Source organism: Xiphias gladius, chromosome 14 (assembly GCF_016859285.1).
Source record: "Xiphias gladius isolate SHS-SW01 ecotype Sanya breed wild chromosome 14, ASM1685928v1, whole genome shotgun sequence".
Classification (NCBI taxonomy): domain Eukaryota; kingdom Metazoa; phylum Chordata; class Actinopteri; order Istiophoriformes; family Xiphiidae; genus Xiphias; species Xiphias gladius.
Window position 1 is genome coordinate 4,933,922 of NC_053413.1, and position 19,937 is coordinate 4,953,858.

The 19,937-nt window shown below is 38.9% G+C and overlaps 1 pseudogene; it reads left to right on the top strand.

The window, feature by feature from the left end:
- The first annotated feature begins 130 nt into the window (after positions 1 to 130).
- LOC120798919 lies at positions 131 to 18,592 on the top strand (annotated as a pseudogene).
- Positions 18,593 to 19,937: the final 1,345 nt, after the last annotated feature.

Below are 19,937 nucleotides of genomic sequence, written 5' to 3' on the forward strand. Positions count from 1 at the left end.
TGAAACAACGATAAACACCACTTTGAACTCCTATAGCAAATAACGTGGCTGGCATTTGATTGTTAAGTGTTCTATTGCCTCAGAGCAATGGCTACTAATCAGGGAATAGTTTAGGCACCAACCTTTGTTGATGTATGTGAAGAGGCCCCCCTCCTCAGGTTTCCCCTACAGACGCTTTTGGTCTGCTCGTAAGAGTAGCAGCCTGTCAATCTGAAAAGCAGTGACATGTTGCCATTTTGCCAGGTTTCTGTCAGGAGAAGTACAACTAAGTCCCTCATCTCTCAGAACACACTTAGTCTCAGTTGGATCAAATCCGTTTTATTGTCCAGTGAGTGAACGTTGGCCAGGATTCACTCCTCACTCTAACCAAACTGCTAGTAGATGCTCCATATTTACAGGGTAGTATTTACAAATACCATTGCACAACTAACAGGACTTCGAGCTAAACCAACCTCTCAGACTCACTAAATATGCGCATAAAACATGACACACTTTCCAAGAGGTTGGTCTGTGGTTACTCCGCTTACAGAAAACTCATGAGAATACACAGATCTAGATGCTGGCTCATTGTTGGAGGTGGGAGAGGTGAAGGAGAGACAGATGGGTGTCAGCTGGGGTTTGAAAAAAGCTGCTGTCATCCAATACAGGGGCAGCACTCAATTTGAATGGACCAATCACAGGACCCCACCTCTTTCATCACCAATACACACAAACACACCCACTGAGGGGAGGAGAGAGACATCCGCCAAAATCCATATCCAAACTTTAGTGGCTATATTGGGACTTTGGGGGCTCGGTAGGTTACATGGTTTTGGCTTAAATGCACTGAATCAGCTTTGTACTATTGGTGATGTCCTTCATGAACACATCATTTTCAGTTTTGATTGATTACATGAGAAATTTCTGTCTGATCTTCTCTCACTCATTTGAAGTGGGTGGGGCTCAGTTGGAAAAAGATGATGTCAAGAACTTCTGTGCACCAATCAATATTTAGCAACATTTGAGTAGCACTCTGATTAGAGTTTGTGGTGCAAATATCTGCCAATTTTTCGAAACTTAAACTTTGGTTGTTGCTTATTTTTGTAATGAATGTTTAATGTTATAGAGAAATACTTAGGACATGAAACCATGTTTTCAAGGACATTAACTGTAATTTTAAGTATATTGCAATACCTGATTTCTGTATAAGAATGAAGTTAATAAAGATTAGTGAACAGTGTGATAAAATGCATTAGGTTTAATACATGACACTGAATAGCAGAGTCAATCTAAAAGAAGGATGTTCCACAATTCCCGTCTGTGGATTTTCCTCTGTTGCTACTCCCTGCCTCTTTTCCTCCATCAGGAAAGGGCTCGACCATCACCTTCAACCCAGCCTGCCCACTCTCCCTGTCCTATTACACCACCGTATATCCACTGTACCTCTCCAGTCCCCTGGTAGGTCAGGGATCAGGGTAGTTTGTGGGTGCTACTCCATTAATCTAGTCGGCATGATGAAGAAATTCATCGGGGGGGGCAAGAGGGGGAAGTAAATTGCTTGATTATATGAATTGATTAATTATCAATATGAACTGAAGAAAACTGGAAAATTATTGTTAATCGACTGTAAAAATAATGCAGTAGAAAAAACAATTTAAAAGAAAGAAATCGGTGTATTGGCTGCATTTTTTATTTTTTATTTTAATCTTTGTTTAATTTAGGTAGTCTCATTGAGAATGAGATCTCTTTTCCAAGAAAGACCTGGGAACAAGAAAACATTAAGACAAACACACAATCCGCAAATACAAATAACACAACTAAGACACGAGTCATAAAAAACAAAAGATAATAAAGGTTTAAAATCTACAAGGGGTATGAAGGACTCCAGTTTGAGGGCAGTTTGAAGTTCATTCCATTTAAAGGGTGCAAAATAGCTGAAACCAGTTCTGCCAAGATTAATGGGGAAGTAAGTAATATCCAAGGTTAAGTAGTTAGTGGATTGTGCACTTTAGCTATAACATTTAAATGTTAAAAGAGATGTGAGGTATTTTGGAAACTTTAACAATAGAGCTTTATAGGAATATCATGAAGGGAGACGAAATTTCGGATTAGTGATAAAGTGTAAAGCACTATGATACAGATGATATAGTTGCTGAAGTAATGATGGGGAAGTATGGAAGTTCAGAATGTATCCATAATAAAGTACAGACATTAAAGTTGACTGCACAATAGTTTTACAGTTTGAATAAAAACCGAGCTTGATTTTTAATTTTGATTAAAATGTTAAATATGAATCTTAAATGACATTTGAATTCCTAAGTATTTGTATGACTCAGCAAGAGTGAAGTGGGTACCATTTACAGTTTTAATGAGGGCATAATCCGATTCACTGGTGGAAGAGGATACAACTTGTTCTTTTCTGCATTGAAGACTACTCTGTGATTAAGAAGTGATAATTGGAAAGCATCAAAGGTGGATTGAAGACAAGTCAGAGCCAGGGCTGGGGTGGAGCCAGGGGCATATAAAATCATATCATCTGCATTCAATTGGAAGAATGATGTTATTTATATATAATATACATATTAGTGGACCAAGCATAGACCCCTGTGCAAATGGTACATTTTGAATGGGAGATGTCTAAAGAATGAGAAGTAATATTCTGTATATGGTAACAGTCAACCTTTCTCTCTAACAGTCACCAGAAATAGCACTCTGTCTTTTCCGCTCGTCTTCTTTTAATAACACCACCAGGAAACAGTGATTCTGCGTGTGGGATTCTGAGCTAAAAGAAAAGCCACTGTGTCATACGCTGCAGAAAATACTGACAGACGTACAGTACTGTATAGTGTTATGTCTGTATCTCTCCCCTTTTTTCTTCTTTGACCTTTTGTTTCCTTGACAGAGGTATTTTTCTCTTCCTGTCACCACTATTTATTTGGGAAATGCTGATATATGAATATATGCTGCAAACAAGCTTTGAACGTCTTCTGAGAGGCGATGAATTTTGAAGCAGGCTTCAAAAGATGAAGTTTGGTATTCTTTCAAGACAGCCGTCAGTTTGTGACTATGGCTTTTTTGAGGACGTCCATGGATTTTTTTATGCCAGCGTCTTTTGCTTCTGCGGAATACTGACAGCAGTCTCTGCCAGCATTTGTTTTGAATGCCAGTGTAAATCTACATGGAAGCAAAGAAATTCTTTCAGAAATACATGAAAGCCATTTAATTTATTTCCAGCTGAGCTGCAGCAAGAGAAGGAATGTCTCATTTAATAACATTCTTGGGAGTTTTTTTTTTTTTTTTTTTACAGTTGAAACAGTTTAAAAGGATTCAAAAAAACTGTAATTCTCAATGCAGGTACTTAATTTCCACATTGTTATGATTCTTCTAGAGTGTTCTTGCAGGGCAGCTACCAAACCTAGAATAGCTGGCAGCTGTGTAAAGAAGTCAGCCAGCTTTTAGAGTCTAGGAAAGTGATTTTCAAAGTGGGGCATGGAGATCTACATTGGGTCCACAGCAAAATCAGATAATTTACTGTAAATTTAAACAGAAGAGTCAGATGTACTGTAAATCCAATTAGATATTTTAGAATAAACTGGCTAATCATGGATTTCACTACAGCCATCTTTATTAGATACCAACTGCACGGTTATCAGATTTTGGATTATGATTGTTTCTGTGGCTCTCATGCTATTTTGATAGGCTTTTAACAACAAAGTAACACAGTGTAACTCAGCTGAACTGAAAAAGCTATTGATTTGGTCAGTGACAGTGGTGATTCAGTAGAGTCAGTTTACTTTGAAGGTTATTATATACAGCTACAGACTACTAGTACCAGATGCTTCAACTATGTAGAGCTTTAATAATCACTTTCAGCACAGATAGAACACAAAAGTCCACACACTAATACATCTGCTTCTGGTGTTTGTGTTTTTTAACTTGGCTGGACATCAGTACAAGTTTACACCACCAACCCAATTGGAGTATATTTTTCCATGTTGAAATTGGATCATTTGATATTAGCGTTACTTAATTTCTACTCGGATAGTGAATAAATTGGCTTCTTTACAGAACACCAATGCAAGTATGTAATGATATTACATTTTTAACCCTTATCTTTATAGTGACATTTGGTACAGACAATTACATTCCCCTCAGGATAACTTTGGCGATCCTCTGACTTTTTATCCACCCCCATCATCAGGTCAAAATTTTAATTCACAAGCAAGGACCATGCCACAACAATATGACTTAACAGGTTTAATGAGGAGAGGAAGTATTGAATGATGGGGATAAATAATGGAGGTGAGGGTGAGGATGGATGGAGAGGTCATCTGATTAGTCCAGTCTGGGGCATCTTGACATTCATTGGCTGAGGAGAAGAAGATCAGGCTAGGGGTTCTTTCTCAGATGATGGTTTGTCCAAGCTGACTATAAACCCCGAAAAATTCAGGATTAAATGGAGGTGAGCCATTGACAGAGGCTGTTGAGATTATTGTGAATGTAGGTACGATATGCCTGAGATGAACAGGCACTAAGAATTTTAATTGTTTGATCTGAGATGACCAGTCTGGCTGCTGAGGAAGCCGCTCCAATGTGGAAGGAATGGATCGAGGAGCATTCTGGAGATATGTTGTAGATATGATGAATTTGTTGAAAGAGTGGGGCTTGAGTGGGTGAGGTGAGGGGTTGAACAGACATACTGAGATAGCAGCCCATATGGGCTGAGGCAGGAGTCTAGACGGAAGATGTAGATGGGAAATGATGAATGACCTAATTGGTCGGTTTACTTCTCCAGAGTGTGAATATGAGAGAATCGGGAGTGTGAATAGTGATGTAGGACAAACTGGGATGAAGAGAAAGACCATAGGTAGATGAAGTTGAACATTCTAATTCTAAGGTTAGATGGACTGAGGGAGATGAGAAATCTTAGTGTAGCGAAAGGATGCAGAGGCTGAGAAAATCAGATGTGAGCAGCAGCTGATATATTATACGACATCATTAGATCATTAATACTGAAGTATCAGTCTGTAAGCAGCATGTAACTGTTGTAGCTGTTGGAAGTAGAGCTAGTTTGAAATACTTTATGTACAGTTTTATATACAGGGACACCAGATAAATCTGACAGGTTATGAATTGATTAATGGGAAAGAGGAAAATCCTAATCTCGCATAGGGCACCTAAGTGGCTAGAGCCTGCCCTGCCCGTGCTACATGAACAACATGTGCATGATGAAAGGGGTTTTTTATTAAAAACTTGTCACTTCAGTGGAGTATGACAAGCGATGTCTCTTATCCCAGGGTCAAACCTTGCCATGTGGTTATTAAAAGAAAAAAAATTCACACTTTGATGTTAAGGAGGAAATTGGTTTTGATCCTAGACTGCAAGTGCTTTTTTCATGTCTGATTGTGGGACCCAGTGGGTTTGGAAAAACCTATATTGTAAAAAATGTTTTGGAAAACTGTGAACATGTGCTGAGTGTAGAACCTGATAACTTTGTATGGATTTATCCTTCATTTCAACCTATGTATGCTGAACTGCAAAAGATGAATAAAAAACTTATATTTGATCACAGGCTACCTGATTATTTTGAAGATGAAAACCTTTTTCCCCCGACCAAAATCACTTGATTAAAGTGGATGATATTACGATACCTTTCAAGCTGCTGACCATCCAGAGGTGGTAAGTATTTTCACACAACACATGCCTCACAGAAACATGGCTGTTTTGATGCTGACATAACGTTTTTCACCAAACACAGACATCCCATCAATTTGAATACCAATTATCTGGTATTGTTTAAAAATCCTTGAGACAGATTACAGCTGAACATATAGCTCAACAAATCTTCCCAACACAAAAAGCCTTTTTTTTTAGAAAGTTTTGATAATGCTACAAAAGATCCGCACAGTTATTTAATCATCAACCTCACGCCTACCTGCCCAGAGAAATAGAGACTAAGATCATGAGTACTACCCGATCAGTTGACAGTTGTCATACACATACAGACCAAACAGCATTACATAACAGTGCAAATACACAAATACAGACAGCTCGCTCACCCTCTCCCACCCAGACCCCCAGACCTCAGCTATTGCACAAGAAAAATGATTTAAAAAGACCTGGATAATAAATCAATTACATCAGCATAAAGAGGAAGTGAAGCAGTTTGTCTCCAGGTTATTTGTAGAACAAATAAAACGAAGATTGAAAGTACGCACAAATAAAACACATAAACACGTTGCTTTAAGATGAGAAAATAAAGATAACCTGAAGAAGCACAAAGACTTCAGAAAGATAGGAAGATTATTCCTATTGTAATGAGCTTTGTATTGGAATGACTTGCATCCGACTTCTTTGAAAATTCTAGGTAAAAAGAAAAAGGGATATTGCATATGTCTGGATATGAAGATTTATATGGAACAGAAAACTATTTCCACATAGGAAGGACATTTAAAATAAATACATCTGAAGATGAACTGAACCCAGTGAAGTTGACTTCTAGATTTAGGTTGCAACCAATTAAGTGAGTCATACACCTCGAAACAAATCTGTAATATATCAGAAGAAGTGTAAATAGTAGCGTCATCAGCATAAAGATTAGCAAGCCAATTTGAGCATTTGGAGGTAGGTCATTTATAAAAATAGAAAAAAAAAAGTAATCCCAAGGTGGAACCTTTTGGAAAATCCTTTTCAACAATTAAATAGCTAGACTGAGAATCCTGAAAGACAACACACTGACATCTATGATGAAGATTGTGAGTTAAACCCAACATACCAAAAGCAGCTTATGGTGCTTATTAAACTCAGGTGCTAAAAGAAAAGCATGCACCCAAAGATATATGGTTGTCTATATGTAAAAAACAACCCCTTATATGGAAACGGCATGACAATTTGAAAAACTGTCCTTGGGTGCTATGTATTGTCTTGTCTTTTTCTACCTCTTTTTCTACAGATAAGTTGTTAAATATGGGAGAGTCAATCATGTCCAGAGTGAAATGTCCGTACGAGGGAGGCACATACCTGAGGAGTGACGGAGGTCTCAGCCAATAAGAAGATGACTGTGCCGACAATGTTATTTACTATGTTTAAACCTAATATCTGCTGGACCAGGGAAAGAATAGTCACTCAGACTTTTTGAACTGATGTGAATGCTGTATGCTTGTCAAGGATGCATAGTCTGGTCCAGAGCTCTGTAAGCAACCTCAATCTTTAAGACACTGCTGTATTTTAATAAATAGATGTGAATTTAACTTTTTGAGTCCTGCATACTTCACTAAACGAATGGGCGAGTCCTGATGTTTTGAAGGATGGACTCAACATTATTCACATCGCATGGTTCTCCACCTTTGAAAAGAGGGGTAACTCTGGCACATTTCTATATGGGGGGAATTTTAAAAGTAGACAGAGATATGTAAAATAAATCTGCAAGGGGATACATTATCACATGAGCAACAAGTTTTACAAATTTGGTTTCCAAATTGTCTGGACCAGCATTAATATTAACTCACATAGCATGAAAAATACCAGTTGGCAAGATTTTTCTAAAGTAAAATTAGACATTAGGAGTGATAATGTTTGAGGAACCGGTGGTACCATAGAATTTAAGTGTTGGGAACAACAGAGAGAAGAGAAATGTTGAATAAAAGCATGGGAAATAAGTAAACAATCAGAAGTAATTCAATTATTAATTAATATCTGGTTTATAAAGCTTTTGTTAGTTTTATTGAGAATATGGTTCAATTCATTCCAAAACTGTCTAAGGTATTGAAAATCCTGAGAAAAGCTATCTTTATAGTTTTTGGATTTTGCATCCCTTGTTTTGGTCTTACATAAAGTCCTGAAGTATCTGTAGGTTTTCCAGTCAGCAGAATCTTCAGATGAACAATATTTTGCCCAGGCTTTATCATTTTGTTTCCAAACATTGATAAGATATGAACTGATCCAGGGTAAATGTCTACCTTTAACTCTAATTATTTTCATGTGAGCATATTTATCATTTACGTTGGTAACTTCAGAATAAAACAAGTTCCATGCATCATGGAAGCATTAACTGAAATCTGCCCTGGTTGATAGCAACTAAATATTCCATGATACATTCTACGTTAATATTTTTGCATTGTCTCAGTATAATATATTTAGGAGGAGAACTTGGAATATTAATTTTCCAGACACAAAGTATAACAGAATGATCACTAAAACAATCTGTTATAACACCAGTTTTAGTTATCCTTTCAGGATTAGTGACAATTATCCAATCCAACAAAGATGAAGTCCCATAATCCACTTTAGTATATTCATTAATTAACTGAGTGAGGTTTACACTACCAACTAAATTTCTATCTTTAGAGGAGGAATGATCAAGCCAGTTGCTATTGAAGTCACGCAGAAGAATCGTTTCATTATTCCTCTCAAGAAAAGTGATATATGAGAGAATACACATTGCAGTCAGTTGGAGCAGAGGGAGGACATTAGACATTAACTGGCTTGACATTAGGAATGACACATTCAGAAACAAGATTTGCATAAGGAAACATCTGGCCACTCAAACTCCTCTAGAAGCCCTATCGGCTCTATACAAATTAAAATTATCAGTTTTTTTTATTTCATCATCAGAGATTTTACTACGCAGCCATGTTTCAGGAATAATCATAATGTTGGGTTTATAAAGAATAACCCAGGAACTGAGGAAATCAATTTGAAACAAGGCTCCTAATATTAAGACGAATAACCTTTAAACTTTTGGCCGATCCAATTGTGCTTATAGAAACAATAAAAAGAGGCCCGAAAACTGCATTGGGAGGGAGAAAGTGATGGTGGTGGAAATGGGGAGCGAGAGCAACAAGCAGGACAGAGAGACAAACACCATGTGTATACACACACACACATACACAAACACACACAAACACACTTACAATGAAAACATAAGAGAGGTGAGTGACACGTTAATTAAACCACAGGTTCAGACTGCTACATGGCCTATTATGGAGAAGAAGAGAGAGTGCCACAAGAGTCAAATAAAATAGATTATCCAAGAATCATGTAAATTATATTCAGATGACCATAGAAATACATGGCCTCAGATAAAAAAACAAAAAGCAAAACAAAACCTCCAAAACAAAGAGCGTGATTAGGATGGGTCTAGGAGAAGATGTACAGCTGGAGCTTGAGTCCTTTCGATTACTCAGCACAGTAGGAAAGTTGTCCTTGTCAAGAAGTGGGATCAGCTGGTTCAAGAAGGCAACCGTTTCTCTTCCTTCACTTTGTTCGGAAACATTAATAAAATGAAGGTTGGATGACTGACTTCTGTTCTCAGCATCATCCTCAGCATTATCTTCACAGTGAAGATAAAGATCCCTGAATGTTAAGACCAGTTTGGATGGCCACAATTTTTGAATCAAAATGAGCAGTCATTTAAACTTTTATTTGTTAAATGGCGTCCCAGAATGTTTTGAAGGGAAACAAACAATCTGACCTGACTGACCTGACCCATGGCGAGAAGCAAACGGTGATTATCTGCTCACGAAAAAATACTTGGTGGAAAAGATCAGCAGCAGGAGAAGAATTAGAATTATATACTTAGAAGTAGATGTACATCAGTCGATGAAAGCAGTTATAACAGGCCCAAATTAAAAGCAGACTTTGAACTGTAGCAGGCAATCAAGCTGTTGCAGCCATCTCAAAAAAGGAACACACCCTTACCGAAAGCTCTGAGCCATGCATCACCTCGGAAAGGTAAAGATATTTTCCACCATTGTTCCTCAGACCTTTGTCAGTCTCTGTGATTGCTTTATATCCTTTAAAAGGAAAGATGTCCGTGCCAATACAAAAAACTAAGAAGGCAGAAGAAAATTATTAGACTGTTGGCCGATAAAAAAAAAAGGCCTAAAACGCAAACTCCAAGCTCTAATGCAGCAGTCATAAGGCTTTCTGATTACCTCTACCTTACGCAGTAGTTTCTATAATCAGACAGCTTCTAGGAGGACTGATAAAAGGTCATTTTTGTAATTATCTCTACAACAGCAACAATAATAAGATGCCCTCGTGTCAAGTAGTTGTTGCTGTTGAAAAAAGAAAAATGCGCTGACGACGACCTAAAGATGTTTCTGGTGTTACACCATCTGAGTCAGACAGCCACAACTGTCGACGGAGGGGAAACTACTGACTGAATGAATGACTGAATCATTTGGATGCGAAAATGAGAGCTATATTAAACAAGCAAGGATAAATAACTAATGAAAAACAAGGTGAGAAGGAGGACCATCATATTACTTTGACTCTGCCTAAATAGTCTGATTTACAATGCAGGGAAGAGGCAGGGGTGGAGACTCAGGAAGACAGAGGACTGGATAAAACAAATGCGAATGAGGTACATAAAAGCCTTCCTGCACGTGACTGTAAAAACGCAGAGCAAATCATGAAGAAATTATTATCCATGAGCAGAGGTGGATAGAGTCCAAAAGTTGAATTTGTTCATAAGGATCTGAAAGGTTCTCATATGACAGACTTGTTTAAAAATCTATCCATCCCATCAGAAAAATCAGACCCTACCACTTAGAAGTTGGATGGGTTTTTTGTAAATACTCTGACAGAACTCAATATCCCTTTGTACTTTGTGAGATACTGTCAACTCAAAATGGACTGTATAGCTCAAGGACAAGAAATAGAAGAAGAAGAGGATGCAGCATTGGCTCAGATAGTGCTAAAGAAAAAACATAAGCCCCCACACTGGATCAACTTTTCCACTTAAAACTCATATAATACTCACATACTCATTTTCTATTGGTAATAAAGTCACCCAACATTTTTAACCATCTCACAAGTTGTAATGATGACAATCTATAAAAGACCCCTGCGTTGATACCATGACGTCATTTTTTATCACATCATCTTGATACAAAGATAGCAGACTTTAAAATGATCCACATCCTGTGTTGGTTTTCCAAAAAGTGTAAGATGCTTCAGGGTTAATGCATAAAATCTAGGGAGAATCCAAACAAGTCAAAGAAGGTGACTCTCCAGAACCCTGCTTGTCTTTGACTCAGAAGGAAGTTCTGAATCAAAGACAAGCAGGGTTCTCCATATTGATGTCCAGCATGGGTGTTTATGATAAAGTAGTAGAAAAATACATTTCCCACTAAATAACATGAGACCTTCCAATTAGTGATTGTTCATTTTAAAAAGTTTCTCAGTAATAATCCACCAACACTTGTCGTCGTGAGCTTATCTCCAAAATAGATTCATAACAAGCGTGAAACAGAAAGCGTGGTCATATACGCTAAGGGAATTCTGGATCTCATTACCAATTTTAAATTTCTGTTGGAAACGGGAGAAAATGCACCACTGTCTTCGCTTGAGTTTACATTAAAAACAAATAAGGTGTATTGCTCCTGAAAATCCTTGATGCGTAGAGGTAAATCTTTAAATCTCCACGTAGCTGTAAACTGGAAAGCTTTGGCAGGAAACTGTCTGCCATCTTGACACAGGGCCATGTATTCTACATTGTGGATAAAACTGAAGGGTGACAGTTCATTTCTACCTGTGAAGACTTCAATGTTAACAACTCCTAAAATGACAAATTTAGGCATCATTCCCAGGAAGAGATTCTCTTAGTTACACAGAAAATATACTTCCAGCTCTTGAGCTGATTCAGGTCTCTGTGTCTGTATGAAATCTCTGTCAGGGCTACCTGCCATGGACCCATGAAGTTGATATATTTTGCTAAATCCCCGTTGTAACTAGAACTCTTATTACTTTTAAATCATCAAGCCTCTCATTGGAGGGCAGGGTTACGTAAACCGATGAGGGGTTCGAGTATTTTTTTTAAACATTTTTTGGGTCACAACCCCTGACCCAGCTGTTGAATTTCTCTGGCCAATATTTCCAGCATACTAAAATATGCTTTTCTCCCTTTAGAGTAAGTTCATCCAAGCTTTATCGTACTTGATAGATCTTGTCTTTAGCAATTTTTACTCTTTGCAACTCTGTTTCGTGAAACATTCCTTCGATAGGTTCTCTGTCATAATCTTTCAGATTGTACACGGGGAGGATAAGGTATGCATTCTGACACTGTGAACACTTTGTCCGTATAACTCTGTCCCATATTTTTCATTTTCTTTTTGTTTTAAATAGCCTTAATTGGTAGCATACATAAACAAAAAAAAATTACTTAGATCTGTTCCAAAGTCCACAACATCTCTGATCAATGAGTTGCAAATCTCAGCGATTCTATTCTTCATCTGCGATGGAGACCATTGGTTTTAGTTAATCAAGAAATGCCTCCATAATGCCTTGGCCCTGTAAATGGGATAAATTAACCAGTTTGTCCAAAGTCTTTTCATCAACTTATCATAGTGGTGAAGGTAGAATCTCAGGCGACATTTGTGGTGTTTTTTGCTTGAGTGATCGACTTAACACCCATAACAGTTTTCTGACCTGCTAAACATTGTTGAGAAGTCGAAGATTTCACTGAACACAGATTTCACTGTGTTCAGAAATACTGAGGACAGCAACCAATCAATCATTGGCTTTTTCGCTCTCTTATGCACAGGATTGCTGGGTGAAAAAGCTGAAGGAGAGCCAGGTGAAGGAGATCCAGTATGTCCGATCAGCGAAAAAGTCTGATTTATTCGGAATTGATCCACTTTTTCGTTTCTTGGTTGTTCAGTCACCTGCTGATGTGTGATTTGCGAATAATTTTGTACAGTAGGTCTGCAGCTAGTTGCTTGTGAGAATTTTATCACCCTTGTTTTTCAGTTGTGCTGTAGTAATGAGCTTAAAGAAACTAGAATACTCTAGGCCTTGAAGGCTATTTTTTGTATTTCATGCCTATAAATAAGAGTGTTAAGTCAAATATTTAATACATGCATCAATACTTTATGATGTGAACATACAGTTAAGTGATAAGTATTTGGACGGTGACACAATTTTCGTAATTTTGGTTCTATACACCACCACAATGGATTTGACGACTCAAGATATGATTGAAGTGTAGACTTTCAGCTTTAATTTAACGCCTTTCACAAAAATATTACATTAACCATGCATTCCCATGCAATAGAACTTCCTCCAACATGTTTGACAGATGATGCGGTATGTTTTAGATCATGAGCTGTTTGTTTCCTTCTCCATACTCTTCTCTTCCCATCATTCTGGTACAAGTTCATTTTGGTTTTTCATCTGTCCAAAGAATCTTGTTCCAGAACTGGGCAGGCTTTTTTACATGTTTTGTGGCAAAGTCTAATCTTGCCTTTGTGTTCTTCAGTGCGAGCAGTGGTTTGCATTGTACCTTGTGGTAAATCCTCTGTTTACATTCATGAAGGCGTCTCTTGACTGTAGACTTTGACAATAGTACACCTACCTCCTCAAGGGTGTTCTTGACCCGGCTAGATGTTGTGAAGGGTTTTTCTTCACCAAGGAAAGAATTCTGCGATTGTCCACTTTAGTTGTCTTCCGTGGTCTTACAGGGCTTTTGGTGTTGCTGAGCTCGCCATTGTATTTCTTCTTTTTAAGAATGCACCAAATTGTTGATTAGGCCTCTCTTAAAATTTCTGCCTTCTGTCTGATAAGTTTGTTTTGTTTTTTCAGCCTAATGATGCCTCCTTCATTTGCATCAACACCTCTTTGGACCACATATTGAGAGATCCCTTGAACAGCTGCCAAATGCAAATTCAACACTTGGAATCAACTCTAGACCTTTTATCTGCTTAATTTCTCATCAAATAAGGAGCCAAGAGGCCACACCGTGCCATGAAACTGATCAATTGTCATTTGTTCAATTACTTTTAAGCCTCTGAAAATGAGGGACCATGTATAAAAATGGCTGTAATTCCGTAACAGTTAATGTGATATTTTTGTTAAACCCCTTGAATTAAATCTGAAAATCTACAGTTCAACCACATCTTGATGGCTTCGTTTAATATCCATATATTACAGGGTATATAGGCAAAATTATTAAAATTCTTTCCAAATAGTTATGCACCTAACTGTAAATGTTTAGATCTGTGAATGTTTTTAATGTTCAGTCTTTTCAGTATTCAATACTGAAAAGACTGTATTGCCTGTATCAGAGTATAAAATCTTAAGTACTATATCTATTTCCATATGCTAAGAAAATCTCTTTCTTTAGATGACCTGACTGACTTGGCTCTTGAAGCACTCCACAGCTAAAATGAATGCTAGGTTTCAGAGTTAATTTAACAGGTCCCTCCAAAAAAACAGCTGGCCCAAGTGTTGACCCAGTTTTTTATATGGGCTAGAACCAACACTGAGCACATGCTCCCTTTCCCCATGCAGTAATCTGTCTATGCCTGGGACAAGGACTTATCAAACAGCACATCCATGGGCTAATGAGTTACTTTCTTGTTCTACATGGCAAAAGTAGTTGAGAACTATTACTGCAGCAGTTGCAAATTTGTGCAAATGCTGATGCCTTTTTGTGTGATCCTCAATTTGTGCAATATCCCTTTATATGAATTTGAAACAAGTCATTTGTATTCTCCAATAGAGTAGTACTTTAAAGGCATTGTCCATAACCCCGTGAGAAAGCTTATAAACATGGAATAAAGAAAAAAAGTGAAGGCTCATCAACTGTGAAAGAATTACATTTATTTGCTGATGGCATCAGTAATGGTAACCTGAAAATGAAATGTGAAAATCAAAATAACATCAGGATCAGGCAGATGTAATAGAGGTCAGGTAGCTGTCAAACCTACATCATACTGAATGGGTTGACAAGCAGCAGTGTGACAAGCAGCAGTATGATGGGAGACCTTGAAGCCTCTAAAAAAGTAGTGAACTGTGTCAGGCACACTGAGGGAGTTGAGGGGGTGAAACGGGCATTAAAGGTCTTGCCAAGATCATTTTCCCCACATCAGATCCCAGAGTTGTCAGCATATGAAAAAGACATTTTATTTAAATTTATATTTCAGCCCTCTTTTATTCTCTTTTTCTCACTAAATATTTTACTGTCAGATTCTAACTTTTGACCTTAAGCTTCAGAAAATCAACTGAAACAGTATAACAGTAATTCTTAGATGAAGAATTAAGGTTTGATTTACAACGCTAGAGTTTGAATTATGAGAGGCAGAACCTGAAGATGATGACAACTTGGATGATTTGGATTTAGTTTGTTTTGTTGGGCTGTTAGGTGTGCCAAAATATTACTGATGCATAGATAGTAATGGTCTTTTAAGTGTAAAACATCCTCTCTTCTTAGATATAGACATATTTAGTTTAATGATTAATTTCCTCAAAAATACTATTTTTGTAACTAACTAACTCCAGTAAACTCATAAGCCACTTGGACACCTCTCTTTCGTCAGTTTTGTGTTTGTTGCTGACTCTGTGAACAACTCTGAACTTTGACCTTTGTATCTTCAGTGACAATTGGCACAATTTGACAAATTTCTCTTGACACACTAATTCAACCAGCTGGTGCGTCTCCAAATGCAGATTCAAGGGTGCGACAAAGTGCCCTAGGCAAAACTGTTGCCAGGCAACAGTTAAATACTGAACCATTCAACCAAACTGTTAGAGGTCTTTATGAATGGCAACAGTTCTCAGATTATATTCTGCCCTTATCTGTTCTTATTGTTAAAGCCCAGTTTATTTTATTTAAAACTTTGAATGGCATAGTTTTATTTTCACTGTGGTTGATTAACACAGACATTTTAGAGTATCAACAATAATAGTAAATTGCAGTCACCCCTTTCCCTCCCGTCTGTCTCAGTTGTCATTTTTGTTCATTTTTTCGTTTGTTCATTCGCAGACAGACGGATAGCATTGTACCATTTGTATTGCTCAACTACGCATCATTGACAAGAAACTGGTCCTCAAGCTGTCAGACAGCGACCTGTTTGATGACCAGTCCATGGTCTCCGAGGCTCCTCCATCCATAGTCACCAGAACATCTCTCAAATTTCTCTGCAAATTTCTCTTTCAAATTTCCCTTCAAACTGAGAAACTCCACTGCATCTTTCTTAACATTTTCAACTACCTCCTTGCCCATAGATGCACCAAGCACAAGCTCCTTTCCCCATCATTCAACAAGGATGACAAGGTTACTAAAGCAGAAGGTGAGTCACCTCAAACTGGCCACCTGAGCGTCATCACTCTCTTCTACATCCAGTTTTTGCAAGCCATACCCCATTGTCATCGCAGCCCTTCTATGGGGCCTGAGTGGTCCAAAAAGGTCATCCTTATTCACATAGACAATGACGTAGACAATGAGGATCACTCAACATCATGCATTCGCAAACCCACCTTAATCTCAGCCCAACACCAATTAATTATCCATGTTCCAGGCTAAAAGATTTCCATTATCTTCCCCATGTCCTGTTTATCTTTTCAGAAATTCAAATCACTGGTGCCTGACTCGGATTACCATCCAACACTGGGCCATTTATTTTCATCCACCATCTTCAACGGAAACCCAGAGCTACTCCACCTGATCACTCCATCCTATGTAGCCATCCTAAATAGCCTTTCTTCTAAAACAATCTTACTCAGGTTGGGTACCTCCTGTTGCCTACCATTGCCCACCCTTGACATCATATCTTTAACAAGCTCTATCACCTATGCACATTCAGTACTCAAAATCAGATCCTTCACCATCCAAGTTTGCATCAGCTGTGTCAACTTCTTCATTGAACTGCTCACGGACACAACACCCCCTTCCATTTCCTCACATGAATACACTAATCAAAGGCATATGAACTCCAACTTGCACCTAAATGTTTGCCCCTGACAGCAGACATCCTCATCTGATGCATCGAAACCCTTTGTGCAGGATAACGATCCCCTTCTATCAACTCTTGAATCCATCTTTATCCTAGGGTTTTTTGTGTGATCCTCCAACCACACTATCCAAATCTGTGGCCACAGGTCATCACGTTTTTACTTCTAAGTGCTATATGAAGACAACTGTTCATGCTTGAGGTTCTTGAAGACGTTTCACATCTCATCCAAAAGGCTTCTTCAGTTCTAACTGACTGGTGGGGACTCAAGGCATTTAACCTCTTGTAGTGTAATTAACTACTTGAGAATTGTTGATGTCACATGTGACTAACCTGGCCAACATGTGATTCGTTAGGATCACATGAATCATGGTGTGAATGGGTGTTCAGCTGCCTGGGGAGGGATCTCAAGACTGCATTGTAAGTGGCTGATAAGCGGTGTTGTAGATCACCTCCTCTGTTTAGTGATGATTATTCCAGCTTCGTTCTCTTCCAGGTCCAGATATTCCGGTCTCTTTGTAGCAGAGCCAGTGCCTTACTTTCTCGGATGGTGAAAAGGGTAATAAACTGCCTACAACAACTGGAAAAAGAAAAAGCCATTGACCAATCACTGTATTACCACATGTACCCCAGGGAAGCCACCCCCTGCAGCCTTGAAGCCACCATCCCCAAGATGCACAAGGAAGGAGCCCTGCCCAGACCCATCATCAGTAGCAACAACTTGGTTACCTACAACACTGCCAAACACCAAGCCACCATCCGAGCTCCTCTGGTCGGTAATATTCCACACCAAATCAAAAAGTCCCAGGATTTTGTCAACGAGGTTAGAAAAATAAAATGGTACTCAGATGAAACCATGGTATCCTACGATATCGCTTTGTTCTTCTCGTCCATTCCTACCCCGGAAGCAGTAAAGACTGTAAGGAAACAGCTGCTAAAAGACAGCACTATGTGCAACAGAACCAATCTCACCCCAGACCACGTATGTGCCCTACTCGATCTCTGCCTGACAACTACCTATTTCCAGTACAATGCGGGTTTCTACAGACTGAAGCACGGCTGTGCCAAGGCCTCATTGTTGTCTCCAATCGTGGCCATTCTCTAAATGGAAGAAACTGAGAGCAGAGCCCTGATCTCCTGCGCAGGAACTGCTCCCTGCCACTGGTTTAGGTACATGGATAACACATGGGTCAAAATCAAAACACAGGTGGAAGCCGTCACAGAACACATCAGTGCAGTTGATAGCAACATCACTTGGAAGGTTGTAAGAGGAAATAGTCTGGTCTTCTTGGATTGTGAGGTGTACACAGAAGATGACAGAAGCCTCAACATTGAAGTATATGGAAAACCCACACACACAGATCAATATTTACTCTTTGTTTTTCATCACCCACTGGAACACAAGGTGGGAGTTATCAAAAACCTACACCATTGGGCGCAGAATATGCCCACAAGGACCAAGGGGAAGGAGAAGGAGAAAAAAACACATCAGGGACGCACTTGAAACGTGTAGTTACCCAAACTTGGCCTTCATAAAAACCACAAAAAGATACCAAAAGACCCAGTAAACACTCTGAGACAGAAGCTTGTCCACCCTTAGGACAAAAAACCCAGACATAATCAGAGCAATTTAAGGTCCAAACTTCATTGCAGCAAGAAATGAATAGACCTGTAAAATGGGGAAACAACCGCTTCACAAGCGAATGACACAACACAGGAGAGCCAACTCTTAAGGTGAGGACTCAGCAGTCCACCTACATCTGCAGGACAAGGGACACTCATTTGAGGACAGCAATGTACACATTTTAGCCAGAGATTAACAATGCTTTGAAAGAAAAATGAAAGAAGCCATCTATGTCAAACTGGAACGACCATTGTAGCCAACATGCTTTCATCCCTCGATCCGTGACCCTCATTCAACCCATCATGACCATCCCTTTCATTCCGATAAACTAATTTGTGTAAATAAATGACATGGTCTTTGTTAATCAAATGCTTATTCACATTGTTGCCCCTTAGAAGTCACCACTAAAGCTCACTAATTAACACATAATATCTCATCTGTTTAAACTAATAAAATCTAAAATGAAAAAAAAAAGGTGTGCCTTTACAGCAAGTTAGGAACTAATAGTTCCAGCACATAACTCCCCATAAAGCCATAATGTTTTTTAACATTTAGTTTTTTTTTTGTATGGATTAAGTTAATTTGTAAAAACTAATTTTACTTGCCAATGCATACTTGCCATTAGACAGCTTGCAGTATAGGCAGAAAAAACTCAGGAACATGTTTCAGCTTGCAAAAAGACTGACACAAGAAACCCTGCTGGAGAAAACCCACTGTTTTACAGTTGCTGTTAAAACAGAGGTGGGACTTGGGCTGTGGCTAAAACATGCATGTGAACTTCATTTGATGAAGGGAATTGAATGTTGGATATTCCACAGTGTGTTTGTTGTATGCATATATACAAAACATATTGTGATGTGACTGACAGGCGGGACTTGAAAACTGGAGTGGATAAGCATGGTTGATTCTAGGAGTGGAGAGTGATGTAGTAGGAACAGGTGTGTGTGATCAAGCGTGAGAGTAAGATGCTGAACAAGAGATAAAAAGGGGGGAGCTGTGCGTAGTCGGGGAGTGTGTTCAGTCACTGTGATGCGTCACTCTTTGGGAGGGAGGATGTCATTCACAGCTTTAAGGGCTGCCAGCGATGATGACAGTAAGACAGGTTAGTGGTTCCTGTGTTAGGAGGGGAGGTTTAGTGCTTCCTATAGATAGTCGGGGCCGGGGGTTTAGCCAAGTGCAGCTGCCGCTACTGCTCTCCTGTCTTCCATCCCATGAAGCCATTCACCGGGGAGGTGGTCAGCACATCAAGCTCTGTCCCCGGGTAGGGGTGGGGGGTCTTGCTGGCTGGGTGACATAAGTGAACTTTTAAAACCCTTTGTATGAACTTTTATGTTTTAATAGCTTGGGGAGGGGGATAGGTGGATAGCTGACAGGGCAATTGTATGGTTTCCCTTATATTGCATGTTGGGTTACAGTGCCTGCAGATGAGGATGTAATGCCTGTTGTCCCCGTGGATGTGGCTGATCTCCCCTCGTTGGGTCCCTCCGTTTTTTTATGAATTGCCTATTGTGATTAATGAAGATTATTGTTTTGTATTTTCAAGTGTCTATTGATTATTTAAAGGCTCTGACTCGAAAGGCAGTAATTTCCTGCCAGTGTCA